Raw genomic sequence first — 26,459 nt, forward strand, 5'->3', positions numbered from 1 at the left:
AATAAAAATCTCCTCAGAGGGTCTCTGTTTGGGTACAAAGCTTTAGAATATGCACTGTATCAAAACTGCCTGGGAAGGGCTGGAGGGATGGCTCAAATGGTAGAGTGCTTTGCCTATCAAGTGCAAAGCCCTGAGTTCAAGCTCCAGTACCACCCAAATAAATGAAGGAACAAATTTCCTGAGGAACACATACACTAACAAATAAGTCAAATGTTAATAAAGACATATATTTACCATCTAGAGTTAATAACTGTTAACATCTTTTTGAATTAAAATTAAATGAAATTCAATTCCTGAGTGAAAAGTGTTGGAAGAAAAACTGGCTGGGAGGGATATATTAAATATACCCTCTTTCTTTCCCTCTGCCGATTCTGACACAGCCTTGTGAGGAGAGGGTAAAACTATATATTTGGAAAAAGAATCTCACACGATTCTAATATATATCAACTATTGCTTGAAAGAAACATGGATAAACACTAAGATGAGAACTAAGCCTTTTGCTACTTGACTACTTGACTGCATAGTGCACAGTAGGCCTCTAAGGAATATTAGCTGAACAGCTGAATAAAAAATAGCTGGATGTTTAAGATTTGTAAAACTCAGACTTAATAATCTCAAGATAGAATTATTGTAAACATTACCTAGAAAAACTGTTGGTCAGAATATGTTTGGAATTTTTTCTAATGATGTAATAAAATTTTGATAATCAGGTTTTTTCTGTACTTGTCACTTAGTAACCTTACATACTAAAAAAAATTTAAAGAGCATCATTTATTCAAATGAATCTAGTTTCACGTTTCTCACCATTTCCCTTGAGCAAGCATCAAAGATTAACTTAAAAGGTCATGAAGGAATTCAAATTTGAAATTTTTCCTGTCTCCATCTGGACACTTTGAAATAAATGCAAAGGTAGACTAATACAATTTCAACTCACCAAGGAGTTGAAAGAAAACAGCCTGTAGATGGATTTTTTTTTGTACATACAAATCTCATAAATTAATATAGTAGTTATCTGGATCAGTTATCTGTATTTAAAATGTTACTTCTCCCTCAGTAAAAATCTATGCAAAGGTTTGAAATCTTAGAGTGATAAAGAGCAAAGCTAAATGTTCCCCAAATTATTTTACTTAAAGGGTGAACAAATGTGAACAAGCTATTCAGTATACATTGTGACCTATGAAACTTGGGTGCAGGATGGGAGGCAGAAACTGGAGCAAAGTGAAGGAAAGTGACATTATATAAAGGAAAAAAAGTGTACTCATTTCCTGACTTATGAACTGGTAACCCCTCTGTACAACATCTTAATAAAACTGTTAAACATTTTCACTTAGCTCTTTCTAAATATTCTTTATAAATTTTATAAGGATTAAAAAGAAATATACATAGAAAATACACTAATTTGTAGATAAAGACAGATTAACAATGCCTAGAATGGGTAAAGACTCATTTTCTTTTACCTTGGTTATCTTGTCTCCTATGAGATGACTCTCAGACTGTCTTAACATTTGCTCTGAAAATCACCCATTTTCTGACGGCATTCCCGTAGACTCTGAGCATCACCTCTTAATTTCTTGGAGCCTAACTCTCCACATATGTGAAATGGAGAGAATAATTGCTAGCTACCTCCCAGAAATTCTAGACGATTTAATGAAACAGGGCACCAGACCTACATGATAAGTCAATTACTCCCTGTGTAGTCAAAGATATACTCTTTATGAGATGCAGTGATTCTAAGGCTAGGAAAGTGTTGTATAGGCATTACAAATACCAAGTTTTTGATTTCCCAAAGTATTTACATTAAATATTTTGGAAAAACATAATAACCTAGTACAAATAGGCCAATACTTTATAAGGCATTTTGAGTTTGGTAGAATGAATTTATCTTCAGGCATTTAAAATGCTGTTTTGACTAAGTAATGAGAAAGGAGAGGGAAAGGGACACAGAAAGAGAAAACAAGAACACCCAATCTTTTAGGACAAATGGATTTACAGTAATAAAGGAAAACTCTAAAGTGATTTTAAACCAATCAGAGGAACAGCCTAGGTGCCCTGAACTACGTATTTAATTGAGCCAAGTTCAGAGTCCACTAATTTCAGCTTGCTTAAAGCAAGGTTAAAATGTTGCTCTCGTATGGAAAGATGTGGATCTGCTCATGAAATGAGATCCAATTTTTATGAAGAGATTTAACCTAATGGCATTTATATCATTAATACAATACACATTAATAAAGGCAGTAACAAACAATTTCAGATTAGTGAAGAAATAGTTCACACAGGATGGTCATGCTCTCACAAGTTAAAATGGACAAAATTGATTTTTTACACCAGATTAGCCACACAATATTAATCATATAAAATATTTCCTTGAAAGTCTTGGCACAAAAATGGGCCAATGTGTTCTATTGTGGCTATTTTTTTCCAAAGTAAATTTAGATGGGGGGAAAAAACTTTAGAAAGCAATCAAAAATTTCAAAATCAATAAATTCAAATTGTTTTAAAGGCAGTAAATATACAGGCCTGCCAAATGCTGTAGGAAATTGATGTACAATCTGTCTGGCAGCTGGACCATGTGAAAAAATTTTAGGAAAGACCTTAAAATAACCAAGATTCTGAGGATTCTTATTTTATTAAGACTGTTTCCTCTCCTTCACACACACAAAAAGGTAAAGAAGCAGAGGTGGAATAGCCAATTTATTATAGGGAGTGGTGAATTATCTTCAGTATCTTAAACTGGTATTTTCATTTGGACCTGGCTCAGAAGAAACAGTTTATCATGGTAATTAAGACCAGCTGCTAAGTAGCACAGATTTAAGTTATCCACGAAAACTTAAGGGTATGTCTGAAAACTGGGAGTAAGAGAGTACTGGGGGAAAAAAAACCCCATAAACCAAAGTGCTACGCTCCTAATATTGCTACCTCCAGTCAGAGAAAATTAGTCAGTGTCTCCCTTTTTTAAAACTACTTTTTAAAGATCTGCTTCCACTGATTCAACCTTCAACACTAACAGAATGAGATTTGTTTTTTGAATTATATGGGCTACTATGCACATATTCTAAGTTTGAATTTTTTTCAATATGAGGAAGCCATTTTAAATAAAGTAATTTCCTTTTTCTAAAAATTGAAGAAAAAAGCCAGGTGCCAGTGGCTCATGCCTGTAATCCAGTTACTCAGGAGGCTGAGAACTGAGGATTGCAATTCAAAGCCAGCCTGGCCAGGAAAGTCCTTGAGACTCTTATCTCCAATTAACCAAAAGAAAATTGGAAGTGGTGCTGTGGCACAAGTGGTAGAGCACTTGCCTTGAGCTGAAGTGATGAGGAACAGCACCCAGGCCCAGAGTTCAAGCCCCATGACAAAAAAAAAAAAAAAAAAAAATTAAACCTAGTCATTAAAAACAGTATTAGTTTGATAATACTAAGTCATTAACATTCTGAGTAGATGTACTAATTTATTTTGTTCACTTAAAAATTATGAAGTAGGGGGGCTGGGAAGGTGGCTCAGTGGTAGAGTGCTTGCCTTGCATGCATAAGGCCCTGGGTTCGATTCCTCAGCACCATATAAGCAGAAAAAAAAAAAAAAAAAGCCGGAAAGGGGCTGGGAAGGTAGCTCAGTGGTAGAGTGCTTGCCTTGCATGCATGAGGCCCTGGGTTTGATTCCTTAGCACCACATAAGCAAAAAAAAAAAAAAAAAAAAAAAAAAAAAAAAAAAAAATTATGAAGTAGGGCTCGTAGGGTCATGGCTCAAGTGGTAGAGTATCTGATAAGCAAGCACTGGGCCCTGAGTTTAAACTCCAGTACTCCTCCCACCAATTTTTTTTTTTTTTTTTTTTTTTTACAAAAGTAGTATACGTTTAGTGTATTGCAGTGTACTCAAAACAATAGCAAAACAAAAATGTACTAAAGCATAAAAGTCCACTGACTTTCTACCCCAATGACCCAACTCACTAGGGAAGACATTTTTTCCAATATACACATATGTAACACATGAGTATTTTCATAAAAATGCAATCATTGTTCTCTTCTGAATTTTTATTTTTATTTTATTAGAAAGTCTATCATAGACAACTTTCTCTGTACATATAAATCTATGACTCTGCTTTGTGGGGGGCAGACATATGTGTAGACATATACTCCTAGAACATTCCAACACACTCTGTCTCTTTCTTTCACTAGTTTATTAATTCTGTCAACTTTTACTGGATGCCTATCATATTTCAGGTGTAATGCTAGGTTGGGTATGATAATTGCTGGGAGATGTGTAAGGGCAACTGCAGGTGTGCCAAAAATAGGTGGAGGAGTTAGGTCAGAAAATATTTTCTGGAGGTAGTATACCTAAATCATTCTTAAAGGGTAGATAAGTAGTTACAGAAAGAAGTGCCTGAACTTAAGACTAGAATATAATAATACAAGTTCATGGATTACTAAAACCAATATATATTCTAAAACAATTTCCCACGATTTTCTTTTTTTCAAAGCTAATGTGAATAAAATACTGGAACTAGATCTTCAATACTGCAGTTAATAATGATTAGTCTAAACTATGCTATATATAATAGAAAGCATAAGATTTAATATTGCAAGATTCTCTTTTTATTACCTAATCATTATGTGTATATATGTATATACTTATATACAAAGTATTGCATACTACCTACTGAAGAATAAAATAAAGCTAGTCATTCTGGTATTCCTGATAAAAGTAAACAATCACTTTTTTATGATTTATGTAGAAGAATTTTATTTATAAATTCAATGCTATAGTGGCAGGCCAGATGACTATCCATATACAACTAGTCAAGTTGAATTTCACATAGAAAGAACCATTATTGTTGTCTAGAAGCCAAATCCACTTCAGTCATCCAAAATTTTATGCAGTATATTTTATGGACAAAGTATTGTGTGAAGCTCTCAAAGAGTCAACTGAAGACATGTTCTCTACAGGCTTCCAATATACTGCCAAAGATGTAAATAGTAACAAATTATTACAACTTAAAGAGAGCACAGAGAAGAAGAGATTGATTACAACTAGAAGAACTGGAAGTGTTCATAAAAGGAATAGGTTTAAGTTGAGTAAGATCTTAACACAACAATGTAGGGTATTCTGCAAAGACCCAAGTAAATAAAGGAAAAGAAGTAAAAGCCTATTGTGTATGTACATGCTAACATAATGAGATGCCAGGGTGGGATGAGCTTAGGGTGCTTGGAAAAGACAGCAGTAGGAGGTAAGGCTGGAGGCAGATGAGGGAAGATTACAAAGAAAAGTAGTTACAAATTTCAGTCTCTATCCTACAGGAAGTAAAAAAGCCATTAAAGATTTTTCAAAGGGAATGATGTGATCATAATAAAGACACATGAATTAGAATGGAAAAGAAGACATGAGTAGGTATAGTGGCCTAAGACAAAGAGGTAATGCAAAATTGATTGAAGACAGGAGTCTTAGAAACAGGAGTAAGAGAATAGAGTGAAAAAGACACATTGTGGAGGCAAAATAGTATAAGAGAAAAAGCCAAGGCTCTAGGAAGTTCTCTATTTGAATTGTAGGTCCTCCAACAACTTGTTTCTGGTACTGGAAAAATTTAACTCTTTTAAGCTTTTAAGTTCCTCATCTATAAATTAGAAATAGCACAACTGCCTGTGTGAAAAAATGATGAGGAAAAATATAGAAAGTTATCTAGGTAAATTATATTGACACATTTATTCAACACCACATAAATGATAAAAGAATAAAATGTAGAAGAGTGTGTATAAGGACACTAAAGAGCATGTAAAATTGGTAATTCAATGAAGCCTTCATAGCAGCAATGTCTGAAGCAGGCTATACATAATTTGGAGATATTTTACTTTTGCCTAAGTGATCAGGTTCTCCATTTTCCCACAGTGTTCAAATCCCAAGACAGTATGCAGTCTGAATTTAAGGGGATAAAATGGAAAATGAAGAGAAAGTGGTAGGGAAAAAGTGAATTGAAGGGAGGAAGACGAGAGGAAAACAAGAGGTACATGAATGAAACAATACTTAAAAATATTTATAAGTAGGTAATAGGTAATATCTGCACAATGCCAAAACAGCTAAACCAAAATACAAGAATCTGACAAGGTCCAGTTTAGTACTTTTCTTAACAGATAAATTTGATTAGTGGTGTGATTGTCAGTGTCAAAAGCCTTGTCTGAATGTTTGCTTGTTGTGTGCTGGTCCTGGGGTTTGAACTCAAGGCCTGGGTGCTGTATCTGAGCATTTTTGCTCAAGGCTAGTGCTTTATCACTTGAGCCACAGCTCCACTTGTGGCACTTTGGTGCTTAAATGGAGTAAAGGGCCTCATGGACTTTCATGCCTGGTCCTGCTTCAAATCTTGATCCTAGATCTCAGCCATCTGAGTAGCTAGGATTACATGTGTAAACTACTGATGCCTGGCTTGAACAAGTTTTAGATTAAATTTAAACAACAAATCCCTTTTGTTTTGAGTTTGTGTGCACTTGTATATTTCTGAGAGGTGTCTAAACCACCTCTTTCTTGAGAAAATGAGATAAAATATGATTAAAAATATTTTTTAATTCTTTCATGAAGTCAGGTAAATTTATCTAATTTATTCAATAAGTATTTACTAATTGTTTCCTCTGTGTAAGGCACTGTTGGTGGACACAGAGTGAATATAATGTGATATTTTGTGATATAGCATGATATTTTGACACCCAGAAGCTAAGTCTTATAAATAAATGCACTATAAAGTAGAAAGTGGTGTATTCAATAAGAGGGACAGATAAAATAACATATAGTATGATGGAGAGGCGATTGTTTTGAGCTGAGAAGACTGCCATTTCATTCAATAGCTGGATATAGTGGTATGTGCCTGCTATCCTAGCCTTGTGAGAGGCTGATACAGTTCCACACTGGTCCAGTCAAAAGAGTTCATAAGATCCTTTCACTGCAACAGAAAAAGCTACACATGATGGTGCAAGCCTGTCATCCCAACTATTTGGAGAAATACAAATAGGTAGATGAAGTTCCAAACCAGCTTGGGTGCAACGGACCAGCTCAGCTGGAGCACTGGGACCGACGGGACAGGGATCTCGGGATAGGTGGGCAAGGAGTCGGCAAGTGACAAACAGACACAGACTCCAAAGAGTTGCATCTGAGTGTATCTTTATTGAGGAGAATTAACATTTTTATACAGTGTGCGATTGTGCAATTTTTAAGAAAAGCAAAGCATTGATGGAGTACATGAAAATTGATGACTATCCCACCAACTGTTTAAGCTAAGTGGTGCGAAACAAGTCTAGCATATAGTTTAATAGAATGCGTCATCTATTCAGCCTTTTTATGTTTACTAATTAACAAACCTAAGACAGGGTTATAGTTATATTGTACTCTTTTTATTTTTTCCATATATTTTCAAGTCCCTTTGAAACCATCCTAAAAACCACTTTCAGGTTAAGTCAGGCATTCTCCGTTTCCTATTATTTTAATCCCAATATTTGTTCACATAAATTTTTAATTGTTATTTTAAACTATCTTATTGTTGTTTTAATAATAAACACCATAATGATCTAGATCTACTTAATCTTTGTATAAAATCTAATGAGTTCCAAAATACCCTTTTTCCTTTTATGTTAATCCATCTATTTTCATCTTTATAAGCTCCTGTATAAGGCAATGGTTCATCGGTCGGTTCAGGAAATGTGATGTTACTAACTTTATATTCTGTGGGAAACCACCATCTATTCCCTATAACATAAGCTGGACTAAACTTAATCATAACTGTTGGGGGAATCTTTTTTTTTCCTTTTATTATCAGGGGTCCCTTTTTCTAGAACTCTCTGAGCTTCTGGGATAACTCCTTCTAACTTAGTTTAATTCATTAATTCTGTCTGTTGTAACGTATCTGGAAATTTTAAGTTTCTATATTTACTATGAATGCGCCACAAAACTGCTTGTGAAGTTGTAGGAGTTTCTGGAGGCAGCGTCATATCAGATGATAGATTGATTGGGGCATTGCCCACATTTAATCTTTGGTCCTAGTCTTTATTATTCAGAGAAGCTGTCTCTATTGGACTGGAAAGAAACAACATGCTCTGTTCGCGGATCAATAGAAAAATAGCCAAAACGAGAATAAAGGCAACGAATGTACAGGCAAGAAGAATATAGTAAGAATAAAGGTAGAGGCTATAAAGGTGCAGCCAAGTGTATGGGAAGCCTTGAACCAACACCCCCTTCCTGCAGGCATGCTTTCTTGAAGCTCTTTGTCTAACGGGATCTCTCACGCAGACTCTGCAGGAGGTAGCGTGGCACTTGGGGAAAAGTGAGACCTTAATAATAACCACAGCAAAAGTCGTCCAAGTGTGGCTCAAGTGGTAGAGTAATGACTGGGAAGCTCCGAGTTTAACAAACCCTTCCTCACAGAAAAATAAAAGAAAAAGAAAAAATTCAGAAGCAGTTTTATAATTTGTAGTGTCTTAAATGTATTAAAAGATAGGGATGGTACAAGGACTATCCTCTCTATACTCCCAACGTTTCCCAAACAATGCAGGGCAAAATAACTGTTTCCTAGTTATTGAGTGGGGGTGGAGGGGGTGGAAAGGAAGAACAGAAGATTTAGAGTTGATTCTTTCCTACATCCAAATGCCATAAACCAGCTGGTAATGTTTAGTAGCAATAACCTCATCTGCTAGGCACTGCAGCTAATTTCCCATATTTGGGTAGGAAAAATACATCATGTCTCAAAGAATGACATATTGACAGAGAATTTAGTGACTGACACTGACAGGAGATATGTAGCTCCAAAGGATGAGAAAGCAGTCAAGTATTCACCTTGATGTATGTCCCTACAGATTGGACATACTTTGTACAATCAGAGACAGGCTGAGTGACCTCAAAATACTGGCACTAAGAAATGGAAGACAAAGATAGAGAGGGCAAGTGGTATGGCAGATGGATAGCTGTCCTTCAATGCCTGTTCTAGCTTTCTTCCATAAAAGTAATATATTTTTTAGCTGGGAATGTGGCCATTAATAAAGACACTTTACAGTCTCTCTTGCATAGCTAGGGTTTAGTTATGACACTAAATACTGGCCAGCTTCTGGGATTAATGGCAGCTTTTGGAAACCTTCCTTAAAGATGGCTAGGGTGTGGTATGCCTGTTTCCATCCCTTCCACATCTCCCTTTGCCATTGACCATGAAAATGAGAGTAGCATCTTGGGCATGAGAGTATGAGTTGTAAGGGGTGGGTTTATAGGCACAGACAATGTTTCCAAATTAAAAAAGAAAATAATGCTGCTAATAAGGCCCTTAAAAGCTATCTTTTTAACATATCTATTTTCTAAGATTGCATTTCTAGGAATACAATAGTATGAAAGCATTCTAAATCTGATGCATAAAGTTTAAATTTTCATGTTCCCTGCCTTGTCAGCTGATGTTAGCAGCTAGTTGCATCACTAGTTGGTAGAGTTCTCATCATCTTAAGGGTAGACATCATGTTATATTCTTCTCAACTTATTTGTCTTTTGATTTAATTAATTACTTTGTTGTGCAGAAACTTAAAATCTTTATGTGGTTTAATCAGATTATTTAAAAAAGTGATTTTTGTACTATCATATCCTAAAAGCCTCCCATCATAAAGACTTTATATATGCAAACATTTTATATAATTTTCTACTTTCCTTTATTCTTTAATCCATATAAATTAATTTTTCCACATATTTAACTGATTGTACCAATACTAGATTAAACACATTCAATATAGAAATTATCGAATATCTCTTTTTCTAACAAAAATTTTACAGTTATTCTTTTATTGTACTGTATTTTTGAGGGGGACCTGAGGCAGTACTGAAGTTTGAACTCAGCAGTGTTACACTGCTGAACCACACTTCTATCCCTGTTTTTCCACTGGTAAATTTAGAGAAAGCAGGTATCATTTCCTAGTAAGGTGTACCTGGACTGTGATCAACTATTTGAGGCTTCTAGTTGTTGCTGGGATGACAGCGTATGCCACCATGCCCATCTTTTTCTATTAAGATGGGGATTTACAGAGTTTTCTGCCCTGCTGGCATGAGACTATAATCCCACCAAGCTCAGCTTCCTATGTAGTTTAAGATGACAGTGGGTGCAATGGTGCAGAGCTATAGATTGAGAAGGGGAATTGTGAACTTTTTTGGTTGGCTGTGATGTTCCTGATTTCAGCCTCCTAATTAGCTAGTATCACGGGTATGAGCCACCCACTATTACCTAGGCTTCCCTAGTATTGTACTGTTTTATTTGGCTTTAGGAAGTGTTTTTAATACCTGCTTATTCACGTAATTCACAACAATTCTTTTTTTTCACTGTTTCTGAATGTATGTGTGCAATACTTGGGTTTTAAACTCAGGGTTTTGTACTTGCTAGGCAGGCAGTCTACTTGCCACGTGATCCACACCCTCAGTTCTTTTTCCTTTGACTATTTATTGACTAGGATCTTGTACTTTTGCTTGGGCTGGCCTGAATTTGGACCTTGCTCTCCGCTTCCTTGTATAGTTGGAATAACTGATGTGTGTCACCATGCCCAGCTTTTTTGTTGAGAGGGGGCCTCACTGACTTTTATGCTTAGACTAGCTTTAAAGTCTTGTCCTCCAGATCTGTGTCTCTTGACTAGCTAGAATTTAGACATAAGCCAATGAACCTGGCTGTTTTCAAAAGTTTATTATCTTCAAATAAACTGTGAGGACAGAAAAAAAAAGAAGTAACATTGAACTTGTAGTAATTATATTAAATGATGCTATAGGAATTTGTAACTTCAAACTATTAAACATTAACTCAAAAACATGGAATGTTTTTCTGTACACTAAATTAATTTGATGTTCCTTATAAACTTGTAAAATTTACTTTACCCAGTTAATTGTGGCATTTACTTATGTCCCTAGAAATTTTTAAGTATGGTTGTATATCTTTTATACATATTGTGTTGTAAGTAGGATCTTTAAACACATGCTTCTCTGTGCTAACATACATTTTAAAATTTACTTTGTAATTGACCGTCTTATTGGCATATTTTCAATAGAGTTTATAATACTTGATTATCTTCAATTTTCTAGAGAAGACAGTAAAACAATTTCAATTTCAAATAGTGATATTTCTTTGCAGTATTTATACTTTGTTTTCTTATCTTGTAAGATAACATTAAATAACATAATAAGTGACAATGCTACTTTTATCCCCCTGGCTTTAGTTCTTAGGACATCTTCCTCTTTTAGCTATGCAACAGCTGCTATGTACCTATATTTCTGACCATTTCTTTTACCACTGGCCTCAGAGGTTAGTGTAAAATTATAATGTGTGTGCATAAAACTTAGGAATTCTTTAAAGGTAAAAACTGTGTTTTGGCAATAAAACCATTGTAGAAACCTGGCCCAGTGTCTTGCAAAGAGAAAACAACTCATTTAACTTGTGGTTCCTAAACCTGGTAGGCCTTTGGAGGCACACAGCTTTCTGAAACACAAGGAAAAAAAATACCAAAAAACCTCAAAGTTCCATAAGTCACTCCCAAACTGCAAACTCCATTTTCATGGAGAGGGAATCTAAATGTGTTAAAATCTTCGTAGGTGATTCTGATGATCTGCAAGTTAGAGACTCACTAGTTTTTAATCACTCCTGAGAACTGTTTTAGTCAGGAGCCTGATTTTCATGTCTTCTTACATGATTCAACATTCAGATAGGTCTGGCAATCACTGATTTAGACATTCAATGAATGGAAAAGAGTTTTATTTTCTCTTTTTATTTATTTCTTCTTTCTTCTTCTCCCCTCCCTTCTCCCCCTCCTCCTTATCCTCCTCCTTCCCATCCTCCTCCTACTGGGATTTGAATTCAGGCCCTCATACTGGCTAAGAAGATGCTCTTCCACTTGAATCATGCTCACAGCCCTTATTATACTCTCTCTCTCTCTCTGTTGTATTTTTCATTTTTCATGTACAAAAGTGGAAAATATTAACAAGATATACAAGAAAATTCAATCTTATCTCCCACTTTCAACCTCTAAAAGTACCATTGATAACTGACTAATGGTATCTTTCCATACCTCTTCTTACTATACAAAGTAAATATAAATGTGTGTGTGTGTCTGTGTGTATGCGTGCACGCGTGCACACGCGCATGCACACATACTTGAGTACAGGTAGGTAGTTTCCTTTTTGTTTTATCAAAACAACACAAAAGAAATCTTATTTTGAAATTTGATACTATGCTAAACGTGTTATTACAAATAATGATGAGTATGCAAAAAACTAGCATACCTATAAATAAAAACCAATTTACTTGTTTTCTTATCTATTACAGACTTTAAAGTAACAATAAGTGGCTAGGTGCTGATGGCTTACGCCTATAAGTCTAGCTAATGAAGAGGTTGAAATATGAGCTACTCTGAGCAGACAACCCTAACAAACTCTTATCTCTAAACAGCAAAAAAGTCAGAAATGGAGGTGTGGCTCAAGTACTAGAGCACTAGCCTTGAATGAAAAAGCTCATGGAGAATGTGAAGACTGAAGTTTCAGCCCCAGTATTAGCACAAAAAACAACAACGATAAAACAATAAGCATAAAACTTCATTAATGTCTAATCTTTTAGCAAGTGTAAGGTAGAATTTTAGGAAACTCTGATATTCTAAAGGATATGGGTTCACATCAAAGATATGACCAAGCAGCAGCTTAAAAACCAAGAGGATAATATTAATTTTAAATTACAATAAAAAATTAATTTTTAATTGAGAGCCAAGTTTCTACAATGACTTTATTGCCAAAAATTTAATATTAAATTTAACAGTAAATATAAATAATACAAACTAAAATAAGCTTCTTGTTGGGTGCAATAATGTATCCCTATAGTCCCAGCTGCTCAGGCAGCTGAGGCAGGATGACTGTTTATACCCAAGAGATTGGAGACAGCCTGGGCAACAAAGTGAGACCCTCATCTAAGCAATGTGAAAATTCTCAACATCATGTTCCCTCCTTTAACTATACTTTTCTTCTCTTCCTTCCATAAGTAACTCCTAGAAAGGGAGGTGACCACTGCCCCTTAAGTCACTTTCATTATAAAGCAATCTCACTTTAGATTTCACCTTGTCATGGAGGCTGCTTCACATAAAAGCAACACTGACTATCCGAATGTCAGTTTTTAGTATTCATAGGATTTAATCTTGCTATGGCTCTTTATATGTTTATCCCCCTTTTCTGGAAATGTTCTCGCTCTCAGCACATAAGAGCACATGCTTTCTCTGCTGTTATTCTCAAGGACTCATTTCTGGTTGTCTAATATTACTCATTATTCAACTACATCTATTAGAAATGACCTTAAATTCTGAAACTCTAGCACAGATATTATTGCAGAGTTCAGTTTAGAGTATGTCTAAAAACCAGACTTTCCTGAATGTCTTACAGTGTTTGTGCATCCAAAATTGATTCATTGTATATCTCTCGACAAAAGTCACTATTCCTTTACTTGAATGGACCCACGATCCCTTCCTGCCCTGAACCCAGTTAACTCAGATAATACATCTTAGAGTCATCTAAGATGCTTCCCTCTTCCTTACTTTCCAGATGTAAGTACTGGGGAAAAAAGATTTAGAATGTCCCTCTGTGTCATTTCCATTGCCTTCATCCATTTCTCATCTGGATGATGTCATTAATTCAACAATCTCTATGACTGTTCTTCTCATCTCAGCTCCTTCAAATCAAGCTTATGGAGGTCAGGCTGCTGGAATTTTTCAATGGTTCTTAATTATTTACATCCTAAACTCTCAACTTCTTGGTATGATAAAAATGTACCTACCTCCAGTCTTATTTCTATCATTTCCAACTCAATTTTATGCTCAAGCTACATTGGATATGCTTTCGAAGTCAAATTCTTCTGCGCATGTTGTAGCTGTAGCGTGATTTCTTTCCACTTTTAAGTGCTTATTTGTCTAATGGCATCCTCTCTGTCTATGAAGTAGACATTGCTGCTCATTACAGGAACATTCTTTTGCTAAGTAATTGTACTGCATTATATACTATGGTTACATGGGCATCTGACTTAACTGGCTCACATTATGAAATTAAACACGGTGTTCCAGACCATTAATTTAAAAAAGTTTTATTGCCCAGAAAGAACTAAGTTTAAGCTCGTTGAGATTAAAGAATAAAAGATTTTGCTTTACTGTTGTCCACTACACAGACTTGCATATGCATTCCTTTTGAGCTGGATGTTATTTAGATTAAAATCCCTGTTAACCAGACAAATATTTCACTAAATATGTACTATTTCAACAACCAGTATTAGCCAGAAATCACCCTTGATGCCAGGTTACATGACATTAGAGGTATTTAAAATGTGAAGACTGTTAAAAGATTAAAAATTCCTAAAGCATATATAATGAAGGTCTGAGATGAGATCACAAAAATATTTATTTGGCAAGTAGATTATAGAGGGAAGGGAAAGGAGTTTTTGATAAAAAGTTTCAGGTTTATAAGGAAGAAGTTCTGAAGGTGTTAAGTATATTTATACTGTTGTAAAACAGATCTCTATTATCTATTTTTTAAGCAGGTAGGGGAATCAATCTTAAACAGTGCCTTAAAAGATAGGTTAAAAAAGCAGGTGGATATACATAGCAGTAGTGATGTTAGAGAAGCCTAGAAAACAAATCAAGTACAGATATACAGAATGAAGAAATTGGAGAGGTACCAGTAGACAAACTGTGAAGGATTTCTAAGAGAAGTTTAAGCTTTGAGCCTCCAGTTACTGATTTAAATTCTCTCCATGAATCAAACCCCTAAATCAAACACCTGTTTTCCAAAAACACCACATTCCTTTACCATAAAAAGAAAAAAACCCCACTCCAAATAAAACACTTCCCAGAAGAAAAATCCATCACATGGAACCCACTGTGACTAAGCATGGAGGAAATAGATTAAAAGAGGGAGGTTTTACTTGCACATCTCCAGGCTGTGTGAAAATGAAAACAATTGAGACTCAGAATTCTCAAAAGTTATCACAGTTCTAACCATGAAGTCAGTGTGCCAAGAAACATATTAAATGTTCAGTTTTGAAACAGGAGGAATACATTTTACCTTTTTATTTGCGATAGAAGATTAGATCCTAATCTTTTTTGGTTTTCCATTTAGATGAGCACTGTAAGTGGGATCATACTTCTATATTTCAAGTACATTTTCTGAAAGTCTGTGAGTGCTTTAATATAAAAGCCATGGATAGCAACCTCAAGGAGCTCTGACCATGCAAAATGTTTTATAAATAGTTCCATGTGCACTGTTCATCTGGAGTCTCACTAGAGATGGATAATGACCTTGTATTTTGTACTCATTTACTCTGAATTAGCCAAACCTTCTGTTTTTAATTACATACTTAATTCACCTAGCATGGTCTAATTACAGAAAACAAAACATCATTTAAACAAAAGGTGGCCTTGAACTTAATCTATCAAAACACCAGTTAGTTTTCAGTTTTCAGTTCTTAACAAACTGCCAAGACATGCAATAGCAATTTTCCAAATGTGATCATATGCTTTTATAGCAATAGATTTACTACATAATCAAACATCTGTATATACTTTGAAAGCCCAATGTGTTGTCTCACTAATAATACACATCTGCTTAAATTGTAATAGACTTCAGAAATCTTAAAAGTTCATACTATACAATTATGTTTAAATATCCAAGGTCATTTTAGACTTAAAATGACAAGTTATGATAACTATGGCTACTTACTAACAAAATGATTCAGAACTCTGTATATACTAGCAGTCCTTGTCTGTGCTATCATAGTACCTCATGTATTCCCCAACCATAATATTCAAAATGCTGAGTTGTTATTATTGGCTTGAGGAGCTGTCCCCTAACTAGATTGTAAGCTTCTTGAAAGTGGAGTTGTCCCTTTTGTCTATGAATTCCCAACATGGAGCACAGAGCTTGATGTAGTGCAGGTACTCGATGCAAATATAGTAAATTGTATTTAAATACAACACTGTAAAACTATCTTAATATTTTGAAACTCACAGTAAACTATCATAACTAATAAATGTGTTAAGTTATGAACACAAGTTCAAATACAAAAATCAATCATGTTTCTATGCAATCACAATGAATAAAAATAAAATTGAGAAAAACAAATCTACCTATAATAGCATCAAAGTCAATAAAACAGTAATAAATTTAACTAGCAAATTATAAATCTTACACTTTGAAATTATAAAGCATTACTGAAAAATAAAAGAAAACCTAAACAAATGGAAAGACATCCAAGCTCATGGTATCATTATCAAGATGACAATACTTGCTAAACTGACCTATAGAACCGACAGATTTAATAAACTTCTCCCAAATCTGAGCTGATCACTTTGCAGAAATTGACAGGCTAAATACATTATGAATTCAATTCACAATGGCAAAAACACGCAATAGAATAGCCTTACAACAAAAGGGTCAAGTGCTTATACCTCTAATCCTAGCTACTCAGGAAGCTATCTGAGGATTGCAGTTCAAAGCCAGCCTGAACAGGAAAGTCTGTGAGAATCTTATCTCCAATAAACTACTCAGAAAAGGCCAGAAGTGGTGCTGTGGCTCAAGTAGTAGAGTGCCAGCCTTGAGCACAGAGAGGCTCAAGGACAGAGCCCAGGCCCTGGGTTCAAGCCCAAGGACCAGAAAAAGAAAGAAAGAAAGAAAAAAGAAAGAAAAGAAAGAGAGAGAGAGAAAGAGAGAGAGAGAGAGAGAGAGAGAGAGAGGAAGGAAGGAAGGAAGGAAGGAAGGAAGGAAGGAAGGGAGAGAGAGAGAGAGAGAGAAAGAGAGAAAGAGAGAGAGAAAGAGAGAAAGAAAGGAAGAAAGAAAGAAAGAGAGAAAGAAAGAAAGAAAGAAAGAAAGAAAGAAAGAAAGAAAGAAAGAAAGAAAGAAAGAAAGAAAGAAAGAAAGAAAGGAAGGAAGGAAGGAAGGAAGGAAGGAAGGAAGGAAGGAAGAGAAGGAAAGAAAGAAACAAGCAAAAAACTCAAAAGGAAATATTGCCTTGCAGGAACTTTGAGACATCATGTTAAGTCAAATAGACCAGTCACCAAGAATAAAATAATGTAGATTCTACTTATATGAATTATCTAAAGTAGTCAAATTTATAGAATCAAAAAGTAGAATGATGAAGGGAAGGGAAAATGTTGTTTATTATTAGATATAAATAAGAAAAACAATATGAATATGCTTAGCATCACTGAGCTGTACACCTACAAATGTTTTAAATGGTAAATACTATGTTTATTTTTTTAGCCAAAATAAAAAGATTTAAAGAAAACCTACCCAGACCATTTTTTAAAAAGAGTAAATCCAGAGGGCATAACATGTCCCAATTTAAAAACTTATTGTAGTAATAGTAATCAAGACATAATGGTAGTGACACAAAGACAGGTTTCAGGTCAATGAACAGAACTAAGAGTCAAGAAATTAACTCTGGTATGGTCGACTGATTTTGTGTGTGTGAAACTAGAGTTTTGAACTCAGGGCTTCATGTTGCTAGGCAGGCACTCTACCACTTGATCCACACACTCAGCCCTAATCAATTCATCTTTTTTGAGAAGGGTTCTAAGTTCATTCAATGGAGAAGACTAGGCTTTTCAATAAATGGTCCTGAGACAGGTGGATGGCCACACGCAGAGAATGAGGCTAGATATTGGTCTCATATTATATTCAAAAATAGTAAATTATCAGGCCAGACGTTGTTGGCTCATGCCTGTAATCCTAGCTACTCAGGAAGCTGAAATCTGAGGATCACAGTTCAAAGCCAGCCCAGGTAGGAAAGTCTCTGAGACTCTTATCTCCAATAAACTACTAGAAAACCAGAAGTGGTGCTGTGGCTCAAGTGGTAGAGTGCTCCCCTTGAGCTGAAGAGCTGAAGGACAGTGCCCAGGCCCAGAGTTAAAGCCCCATGACCAACAAAAAAGAAAAAACAAATCATCAGACCTCATCATTCTTGAGCTTCAGTAGAATCTGAAACAGTTGGTCACTCTCTCTTTAGAACGCTTTCCTCACTTGGCTCCTGGTTTCTTTTATTAATTGTTCCTTCTCTGTCTCCTCTGCTGATTCATCTTCTCTTCAACTTCTTTCTAGTGTTCTGAGGGTTACTATATAGACCTAGCAGCAGGTTGAGTCCATTGAGATAATTCCTATAACCTGTGAGTGTTACGTTATATGATAAAGACTGAAAATACAATTAATTTAAGAATTGAAAGATGGAGAGATTATCCTGGTTTATGACTGGCCACAATGTAACACAAATGTCCCCATAAGAGAGAGGCAGGAAGAGTTTAGAAAAGAAGTAAAAAGAAGCAGAGTAAATGAAAAGATGCTGTACTATCAGCTTTGAAATTGAGGAAGAGTTTATAAATCCAGTTATTCAAAGAAAGCAAATCTAGATGTTGAGAAACCTTCGGAAGGAATATAGTTCTGTTGATAGCATGAGTTAGCTTCATAGGATTTGGTTTAGGTTTGTAGCTTCCAAACTATAAAAAGATAAATTTCTATTGCTTTAAGCTATAAAATATGTAGTTTTGTTACAGCACTGACTTGTTACAGCACTGATAGTAAACTAGCACAGACATCTTCCTTTCTCTACATACATTCCACTCCTTTGGAGAGTCCTTTGAAGGTCAATGTAATCTCAAAGCTTAAAATACCAATCTATTAATTGAAAACCTAAATCTCAATCTACAGCCAGAACTTCCAACTTATATTCACAATGATAATACTTAACATGTTCACTTGGATGCATACTGGTACTGAAAATGCAGTAGATCTCTCTATATATACTACATATGCAGTAGATACATCTCTATACCTCCCTATATAAAACAATTTATAGGAGAGCAATTATTTTAAGTTCTTAAAGTTGTTACCAGAATTTAACCAAAGTAGAATGAAATTATTGTATACATATTCTAAAATGCTTAGAAATAATATTTTAACCAAATAACCTTGATCTCTTTTTAGAAACAAAAAAGTTTAGAAAGATCAAGGTAAAAAACTAATGATGTATTATCGCATACATTATAAACTGAGTAAAACAAAAGCCTAAAAAAATGGATCTACAAAAACAAAACTCATCTCTAATTTGCCCAATCAAGTAAACAGCCTTTCCTAATCATCTACTATAGACTATTTCTTTAAGTCTAAAATATTTATGCAATGATCTAACCAGATAGAGAGTTAGCATAGGATAAAAGAATGTTTGAAGAACTAAAATAATTATGGGAACAAAATACAATACCCTCTCTTACACTAGACAAGATATATTTAAACAGTATTAAATAACTTCTGAGGCAGTACTCCAATATCTTCTTAAGAAGTAGGTATACCAATATACATTTTATTTTATGTTTAAACCTTTTGAAAATTGAATATTGAATTTATACTCACAATTCAAATGTGTGTATGTGTGTGTGTGTGTGTGTGTGTGTGTGTGTGTGTGTAAAAATCTATTTATTTTAAAATCTAGATTTATTTAGGGGCTTGGGTGATTGGCACTTGTCTAACACTTGTCTAGTATACACTAGGCCCTGGATTCAATCTCTGGTACTGAAGAAAAAACTTGGTTCATACCATTAAAACATTTATACTTAGGCTGTTCTAGTAAGCTAATTTGGTAAACAAAAATGTTTCAATTAGATAAATCAGACTGGCAAATTTAATAAAAAACATTTTTATAGGATCATTTCAGTTAAAAAGAATTACTTTGTACTTTGAATTTTGAAAGAATCCTATGTAGTAATCAAGTAGCTCTTTTAGTAACAAGGCCAGCAAATAAATATGTCATAAACTTAGGCCTATGGTTTACCACAAATTAAAACTTTTAGGCCAGGCCCTGGTGGCTCACGTCTATAATCCTAGCTACTCAAGAAGCTGAGATCTGAGGATTGTGGTTCAAAGCCAGCCTGGGAAGAAAAAGTCCATGAGACTCTCATCTCCAATTAAAACTACCAGAAAACCAGAAGTGCTGCTGTGGCTCAAGTGGTAGAACACCCGACTTGAGGTGAAGAGCTCATCAACAGTACCTAGCCCCATGACTGACAAAAAACAAAAACAAAAACAAAAACAAAAACTTTAAAAATTCATACTGACCAGAAATCAAAGCAATTGCTGGGGAATAAAAAAAATACAGAATAAAAAGTACTATGGTAGTCTTGACAAGGTTATAAGTAAACCTGTTTATCATAGTAAATGATTCATCTACATATTTTAAAAAATTGTATTTCAGCTGGTCACCAGTGGCTAACACCTATAATTCTAGCTGCTCAGGAGGCTGAGATCTGAGGATTCCAGTTGGAAGCTAACTCAGGCAGGAAAGTCCATGAGACTCTTATCTCTACTTAACCATAAAAAAAACCAGAGTACATTTCTTTATGGCCAGAGATGTTAACATTTGTTCATGTGTCTATTGGCCATTCTTATATCTCATCAGAGAAGTCTCTTTTCAAGTCTTTAGCCCATTATTAACGGAGTGGTTATTTGAGGATTTGTTTTTGGAGCTCTAAGTATGTTTTAGATATGAGGCCCTTGTCTTTTGCATGGCTAGTGAAGATCTTCTGCCAATCCATGGCCTTTCTATTTATCTTGCTAGCTGTGTCCTTTGCCCTGCAGAAGCTCTGCAGCTTAATGCAATCCCACTGATCCAACCTTTCTTTGTTGTTTCTAGATCTTTTTTAGGAAGTTTCAACCTGTGTGTGCCATGGAGCCCTAGTGTTTCCCCTATCTCTCTCTGTATTATTTTCAGCATATCTGATCTTACATTGAGGCCTTTGATCCATTTGGAATTGATTCTTGGGCAAGGTGATATATAAGGATCTAACTTCAGCTTTCTACATGTGTATAGCCAATTCAGCCAGAACCATTTGTTGAAGAGGCTGTCTTTCTTTCATCTGATGATTTTGGCTCCCTTATCAAAGATTAAGTGGTCACAGGTCTGAGGGTTCATTTCTGGGTCTTCAATTCTATTCCATTGGTCCTCACTGAGATTTCACCTCACCCCAGTTAGAATGGCCATTATCAAGGAAACCAATAATACAGATGCTGGCAGGGATGTGGCCAAAAGGGAATGCTACCACACTGTTGGTGGGAATGTAAACTTGTTCGACAACTCTGGAAAGCAGTATGGAGGTTCCTCAAAAGAATGGCATTGCCCCATTTGTAAGGAAATGGAAAGATCTGGAAAAAATCATATTCAGTGAATTACCTAGACCCAAAGAAACATAGGCTCCATGGTTTCCCTCATTTGTAATAATTAGTATATGCTACTAGCAGAGGATCACAACAGCTCACATCTCAACATATGACCATATAAAATTATGCTAATTGAAATGAACTCTAAGATATGGAAACAAGAGGGGGTTTTGTTATTTTTTATAATTTTTATTTTAGTATACTGTTTGCATTTCTTTTTTCTGAGGTCCCCCCCCCCCCGCTCTGGTTTACCCCCTGTTGTTACTTTTTAATTTAAGTACTCTCTGTCCTATATGTGTTTATCTTTTGGGGAAGGAAGGGGAACCACAGGAAGGGTGGGACAAAGGGTAAATCAATGCAACAGCAATATTCACTGAACACTATGCTGGAAATGAACTTTACAACTTGGGAGAAGGGGGAATGAGAAGGGGAGGGAAAGTGGGAGAAAGTGAGGGAGGGGGTAACACTGTTCAAAAAGCAATGTACTCATTACCTTACCTAACTGTAACCCCTCTGTACATCACCTTTACAATTAAAAATAATTCTGATTATGTAAAAAATACTTTTCTATTTTAAAATTTTAATAAGATATAGTGAAAATTAATAATCTAATGTTTTTCTATCACTTCCTAAGGTTTTATTTAAAATCTCATATCTAATGCTCATTGGAATTCAAACTTTTTTTAAAAATTAATAGCTGTTTTATTTTTAATTATGTATTTATTAACATTAAATAGTTGTACAAGAGTTACCATTCAACAAACTAGTCTACAAGAACAATGAATCTTGATCGATGTCACCCCTTTCATCATTCTCCCCCATCCCTCACAAGCCAATTCCTCCCCTTAATTTTCTTAATTTCATAGGACATGTATTAAATATTACAACTGCATTTTCCTTTGTCCTTCCTCTCTTCATTTGCTAGTCCCCCTCTACTATAGCTCTCCCTCTAACCTTTTAAGTACAGTTTTCTGGTATTCATTTGGTTACATTGTGAGTTTTTCTGAGGAATTATACCTTTTGAATTATCCCTTGCAAATAACCACAGTTCAGTTAATACATATGTGTACATCTGCATACAACTCTGTATATATTTACTTGTATACTGATAAATTAGTTCTAGTTTCCTCATATGAGACTGAATATAAGTCCTTTGTCTCTCTGGCCCTGACTGACTTCACTTAATATAATTTTGTTCAAGTATATTAAACTTCTTTTAAAAATAAAAACAAGTAGTCTACTTTGAAATATTGTAGGGTTCAAGTATCAGGATACTTTGTCAAATGGTAATTTCCAGACAATTTCAAAAGAAAGATAAGAAAGCCCTAGATTACTAAGGGAATCCTGTTAATATTTGTATATAGGTCACTCTCAAATATAAACCAAAGGAGATGTTGGCAAAATAAAAAAAAGAATAGTCTTTGTATTTGTTATTCTAATACATAGTAATTTCTACAAGAGAGAAAGGGATTACTAGGGAACACTAAATTTTCATTTTCTTATGCTGTTATTAAGTATTATTTAACAGTCAAATTCAATTTAGTGCCTAACCCAAAGGCACACCACAAATATGCAAGTCCTATTTTTTGTCAGTATCAGAAGATAGTGTATATACTACTTTTCTCCTTCTATTTACTTAAATCAGTTTTACGAAGTTATAATAGTCTTACTAGGCCAAACAGCTCTATTATTCTTACCCCCGCCTACAGATGTTCCTTTTATTTTTAGCCCTTGTAACATCAAAGAATCTTTTAAATTGTACATTAATCCAATATGTCTTATTCATAGCTGTTATCAATGACTATGAACTAATATATCCTCTAAAGTATTAGTAATAATACATAAAAATATTTGGATTCAGTTTTTAAAATTTTTCTTCTTAAGTAGTTATATAAAAAGGTTACAATTCTATAAGTTAGGGTTATCAGTACAATCTAGCTTGGTCAATGTCACCTCTTCCATCAAATTGCCCCCCCCATCCCATAGGTGTTATGCAGCTAAAATTCACACTGAAAAACAAGAAAAGGTTTAAGAAACTGAATGTAAATATATTAAGTGTAAAATTCTTTCAAGTAATTATTATTATTATTTGCTGGTCGTGGGGCTTGAATTCTGGGCCTGGACACTGTCCCTGGGCTCCTTTTCTGTTCAAGGGTAGTGCTGTACCACTTGGCCACTGTACCACTTCAGGCTTTTTCTGTGATTAAGCCAGCCTAGGCTGGCTTAGAACTGTGATTCTCACTGTTCAGCTTCTTGAGTAGCTAGGATTATAGGCATGAGCCACCTGTGCACAGCTCAAGTAATTTTTCAAGTTAATAAAGTAGTTATCAGCGAGGGATGAGAAAAATTCTATTTGCTTCAATTTTGCAAGCATTTGATTTGAGTGAGTGGCAAACTGGCTCACAGCAATATGGAACAGATAAAGTAGGATACCACTAAGTGAGGCAGGAGGAACTAATGATAATACAGGGAGATTTTATAAAAGGCTCCCTTTATAAAATTACTTCTTAAAGGCAAAAGAAAAAGAAAGGTACTACAAAAGGAGTTAAAAATATTTTGTTGAATAAAAAGTATTAAAAACTAAAAAAGCTTAATTACTAACATGTTGCTTGAGAAAAATAATTTAATTAGAGAATTAAAATTATTTTTATTTAAACCATGTAACCTCAAATACATTCCAAAAATATTCAGGGTGTAACATATTCTAGTCTTAGTGAATATCGAATTCATTAGTAATTAATTACTAATGGGAAATTATTAAAAGCATCTATTATATAAATGAATAAAATTAATAAGACAACTATTACCAAGTATTGAGTATGAATCACTTAAAATGTAGTAATAATTTAATATTTATATATTTTACTTTTCACATATGCAGTATAAGGTATCAAATTTTAAAAAGAGCAATTAGTTATTGTGTATTTTTATACCTGTGTTTTTATTTATGAAATATATAAGAAATTAAATTTGTTTTTATTATAAAAACAAAGTGTTAATATGGCATTTTAGAACATTTCCCTTAAAGAAAAGCTAATGTATATTATCCTAAAGATAAGAACCTAGTATATTGTTAACTGCATCAAAATAAGTAATAGTAGGAACTGGTATGCTTCTTTAATGTTTTCTTTTATATTATCCATTTCCTTTATAATTTACCAAATTAAAACAACAGTTCTCTAAAACAAATTCAGGAAACAATATGGATGGATAAATTTTGTCTGCATTCAAGTCAGATGGATATACTATCCATCTGAAAAAAGACTAGAATCTGAATAGAAAAGCTCTCATTTTCAAAGTATTGTTCCCACTCTGAGAAGCTCATTTTATTATTTGAAGCTTATGTAAAATACTAATATAACACAACTTTCCCTAAATTATGAACTAAAATGTTTTTAAACAAATATTCACTTAATTTAGGAAAAATGTGTTGTTACCAATAGGTTAATTGATATGTAACACTTTTTTAATGCTCTCAATATGAAACAAGAATTTGAATTAAAAAATCAAATATATCTTGAGCAAGATGCATTGTATTTATCAACTGCTTTGTTGAATGCCAGATCCTTTGTACAACTTCTTGAAGATAATAAAAAAGAAAAAGAAAAACTCAGAGCTGGGCACTGTTGGCTCATTCCTGTAGTCCTAGCTACTCAGGAGACTGAGATCTGCAGAAAAGTCTGTGAGAAAGTCTGTGAGATTCTTATCTCCAATTAACCACCAGAAAACCAGAGGTGGTGCTGAATGTAGCTCATGTGGTAGGGCAGCAATAGCCTTGATCAAAAGAGCTTGGGGACAGTATCCAGATGCCAATTTAAGCCCCATAACTGACGAGAGAGCGGGGGGGGGGGGGGGGAGAAGAAAGAGAGAAAGAGAGAGAATCAAAAAAATTCAGATTTTAAAATAGCCTTTAGCTTATAAAAACAACAATATTTTTGTTTTTAACTTTCAGAATAATGAAACCATAAATGGATCATGATGACATGTAAATGACCTGAATCTAAGTTAGTTCTTTAGAATTTTACACACAGTTACAACTTCAGAATCAACTTGTATAATATAGAGAAACAAATTATTAAACATTCCTTTGGCAATAAAGTATAATATTTTTAAAAGGCTCATTATAGGATTCTTAACAAAATTACAAATTAAATCAACACATAAGGTGTTATATTAACTAAAATGCATTTATGTGTGTGTCCTTGGGGCTTAAACTCAAGGAAGGTATGGGTGCTGCTTTTGAGATTTTTTTTTTTTGCTCAAGGATAGTGCTTTACCACTTGAGCAACAGTTCCATTTCTGGATTTTCATTGGTTAACTGGACATACAAGTCTCATAGATTTTTCTGTCTGAACTGGTATCAAACTGTTATCCTCAGATTTCAACTTCCTGGGTAGGAAGGATTAGAAGTGTAAACCACCTGGTCTTAAAATGCATTTTTAAGGCTGTGATATTTATTTTTATTAAAAAATGTTAAGTGGAAGCTTTTGTCTGGCCCTAAATTATGGACTAACACTCACAAGAAGACAAAAATGATGTAAAAAGCATTCCATTTATCTTGAAAAGGACCATCAGTCTGATAGGGCCAAAGTGCTGACCTTGAGTTTGCCAATAAACTGCAGAATAATCCCAGCATTACCATTTTAACCTACAAGAGAGGGAGGGTAAGAGTGAACCTAGAGCTTTAAGATCAGTGTTTTTCATGAGCTTTCTTACTCAAGCCAAGATTGGGGAGGGACCTGAAAACTTGCCCTGGTGCTGCCAATTGTAGTAGAATATGACATATTGACCTACAAGCTTCTCTACCTTGTCTAGATTGCTGAAGATGAAAGGCTTGATAGAGCCTGCAACAAGGGAATCGGTAGGAGCAGAGAAATTCTCTCCAAATCCTACAAACAGAGCATGACTGATTCTACAGCTCATATGAGAAAACACAGATTAGGGAAAAAGGTTTTTATTAACCTTTTAATGTAGGTATTTATATATTTGTAGTCTTGTCTATTATATCCTGCCACTGCTTATTTTTGTGGTACTGGCAATAGACTGAAGCTTGAAGTACTATGTAGCCTTATTTTTCAGTCTCACATTAACATACAGCTTTAAAAACTAAATTATAACTGTAACCCCTCTGTACACCACCTTGACAATAAAATTAAAATAAAGAAACTAAATTGAAGACCTGTAAAACTATATTGATAATCTAACTCATGGGCTGGGAAGTTGGCTCAGTGGTAGAGCGCTTGCCTTGCATGCCTGAGGCCCTG

General features: G+C 34.6%; 1 protein-coding gene across 2 annotated transcripts in view; it reads right to left on the reverse strand.

Annotated features, from left to right (window-relative positions):
- The window catches only part of Stk3 (serine/threonine kinase 3), a 223,748-nt gene that overhangs the window by 27,938 nt on the left and 169,351 nt on the right, over positions 1–26,459 (reverse strand). The window lies entirely within an intron of this gene.

Source organism: Dipodomys merriami, unplaced genomic scaffold, assembly GCF_024711535.1.
Source record: "Dipodomys merriami isolate MVZ:Mamm:240054 unplaced genomic scaffold, mDipMer1.0.p SCAF_4, whole genome shotgun sequence".
In the NCBI taxonomy this organism is placed as follows: Eukaryota; Metazoa; Chordata; class Mammalia; order Rodentia; family Heteromyidae; genus Dipodomys; species Dipodomys merriami.